Source organism: Platichthys flesus, chromosome 22 (genome assembly GCF_949316205.1).
Source record: "Platichthys flesus chromosome 22, fPlaFle2.1, whole genome shotgun sequence".
NCBI classification, from domain to species: Eukaryota; Metazoa; Chordata; class Actinopteri; order Pleuronectiformes; family Pleuronectidae; genus Platichthys; species Platichthys flesus.
Window position 1 is genome coordinate 13,593,042 of NC_084966.1, and position 2,500 is coordinate 13,595,541.

At 44.4% G+C, this 2,500-nt stretch overlaps 3 non-coding genes and 1 pseudogene across 3 annotated transcripts in view; all 4 read right to left on the minus strand.

Annotated features, from left to right (window-relative positions):
- Window positions 1-97, minus strand: part of LOC133945185 (5S ribosomal RNA) — a 119-nt gene extending 22 nt beyond the window's left edge. The window contains exon 1 of the ribosomal RNA XR_009916936.1: window positions 1-97. This exon is cut by the window's left edge and continues 22 nt beyond it. This is a non-coding gene — a ribosomal RNA (5S ribosomal RNA).
- A 61-nt stretch (window positions 98-158) lies between these two features.
- LOC133934415 (5S ribosomal RNA) lies at window positions 159-277 on the minus strand. The gene has a single exon (XR_009912597.1). It is a non-coding gene; the product is annotated as a 5S ribosomal RNA (ribosomal RNA).
- Window positions 278-339: 62 nt separating this feature from the next.
- Window positions 340-448, minus strand: LOC133942740 (5S ribosomal RNA; annotated as a pseudogene).
- Window positions 449-490: 42 nt separating this feature from the next.
- On the minus strand, window positions 491-609 carry LOC133948211 (5S ribosomal RNA). The gene has a single exon (XR_009919820.1). It is a non-coding gene; the product is annotated as a 5S ribosomal RNA (ribosomal RNA).
- Window positions 610-2,500: the final 1,891 nt, after the last annotated feature.

Sequence of the window (2,500 nt, forward strand, 5' to 3'; positions counted from 1 at the left end):
CAGGCAGTCGCCCATCCAAGTACTAACCAGGCCCGACCCTGCTTCGCTTCCGAGATCAGACGAGATCGGGCGTATTCAGGTTGGTGTGGCCGTAAGCGAATGAGTCCACCCTCTGACCCTTATTTATACATGTAAATACATCAGGTAGAGATGAAAAAAGCTTACAGCACCTGGTATTCCCAGGCAGTCTCCCATGCATGTACTAACCAGGCCCGACCCTGCTTAGCTTCCGAGATCAGACGAGATCGGGCGTATTCAGGTTGGTGTGGCCGTAAGCGAATGAGTCCACCCTCTGAACCTTATTTATACATGTAAATACGTCAGGTAAAATTGGAAAAAAGCTTACAGCACCTGGTATTCCCAGGCAGTCTCCCATCCAAGTACTAACCAGGCCCGACCCTGCTCAGCTTCCGAGATCGGGCGCATTCAGGTTGGTGTGGCCGTAAGCAAATGAGTCCACCCTCTGAACCTTGTTTATACGTCAGGTAAAAGCTTACAGCACCTGGTATTCCCAGGCAGTCTCCCATCCATGTACTAACCAGGCCCGACCCTGCTTAGCTTCCGAGATCAGACGAGATCGGGCGAATTCAGGTTGGTGTGGCCGTAAGCGTTTGAGTCCACCCTCTGAACCTTATTTATACATGTAAATACGTAAGGTAAAAGTGGAAAAAAGCTTACAGCACCTGGTATTCCCAGGCAGTGTCGTAGAATTTTCACTATAGTCAAGCACAAGTCATTGCAATTGTTCTTTCTGGTAGTTTAATTCAGCATCTGCAGATGGGCATCATTGTACAAGACCATGGCAAAGATTTCATACAATGAGCAATGACATACAGAACACACATCCCTCTTATACAGTTACAAGCTCCTCCTGGAGAGGAACACATGTTATCAATTAACCTCTTTGATCCTTAGAAATAGGTAATCAGTATCCTGTCTTCTACTTGGTCTCACGCCCCTCGAGTCTAACATCTGTTTTCAAGGATCGCTTATCAGTGTTTTACAACCCACTTACATCCCCCTCCCTGTGAAGTGTTTGTTAAGTGACCCTGTAAGTTAGGAAGTAATATAACCATCAATTGCTTGAGCAAAACACCCTGATTCCTAAGGGACTGCATTTGCTCATCTTTCTATACATCAAAGTAGTTCCTTCCATCAATCAATGCCCAAATGGTAAAATTCCCGTCACAATTCCCCACTTTGAGACTTCCAGGCTCAGCATCCTCTATACAATTTTAAATCATCTCATCATCCTGGAAGGGAAGCGTCCAGGATTGATTAGTTTCAGGAAGTTGAACATACTGCCCAATCATAGACTTAATGAGGGAAGTTACCATAGTCTTAACACAAGGAACAATAAAACATGCAAACAACACTAATACACAAAATGAAATCAGAATAGGCGTCAAAAATTTCAACAGTACATTTTTCCAACCTGTTAACCATGACCCCCAATTCCATCCTTCAGGAATTTGAGAGTCTTTGCTCTTTTGTTCAAACAATAGGTCATTTAAGTGGGAAACTATATGCGTCATATTATCAGAAATGTCAGGTATGTATGTGCAGCAATCTGTCCCAATTATGTGGCAAACACCCCCTTGACTTGCGAGCATCAAATCCAAAGCCACTCTATTCTGCAGAGCCACATTCCTGATACCCTGAATACTGGGAGAAAGAGATAAGAAACCTGCCCCCACTAGGGCTGTTAGATTTTCCAGTTCCATAGCAATCCCATCTATCTTGTGTGCGTTGTTCATAGTTCCCCACCAAGGGAAGAATCCTCCGAATCCTTTCTCTCCTGGAGACACTCTTACTGTGGAACGCTTATGTCTGGATGGCACATAATAGTGAGTATAATCTGTATGGAAGTGGGTGAGGTTAGATGACAAGGTAACAGAAGGCACTAATCTGGCAATATAACAAGTCCCACACCACCCCGGTCGGAGTGACTGGTAAACATTGTCTAGTAAAACAAACAGTGCCTAACTGTCCGGTGGGGTTTATTGTCATCACAGGTTGGTGAACTTCCTGATCTGTCACCAAAGACATGTCCCAGAATCGAGCTGTGGAACCCCCATAATTAACTACACTGATATTCAGTAGTTTAAGTTTACTAGTCATGTCTTTACCACCCACTACAATCGTGTGTTCCGGCATCTGTTTATATGCATCATGTGAATATTTAGCATAAAGCTCAATGAGCCTCTCTTTATTAATCTCCTGTTTAAACTCACAATGATTAATAGCCTTCATAATCATCTGCTCTGTGTCCAACATAAATTTAGATGGTGTGTGTGTGTCAGTGTTCTTACGATATTGATGTGAGTGTTGAAACTTCCTCTCCGTCTCAACGTTTTCACCACTCGGATCCGGATCTGTCCTCAGCTCCCCCGCCAGTCAATCGCACTGTGTGTGCGAATTATCAGGGCAAACCCTCGCCCAGTGTCCAACTTTGCCACATATGAAACAAGCGTCAGCTCTTCCACGTCCCCTTCCTCTT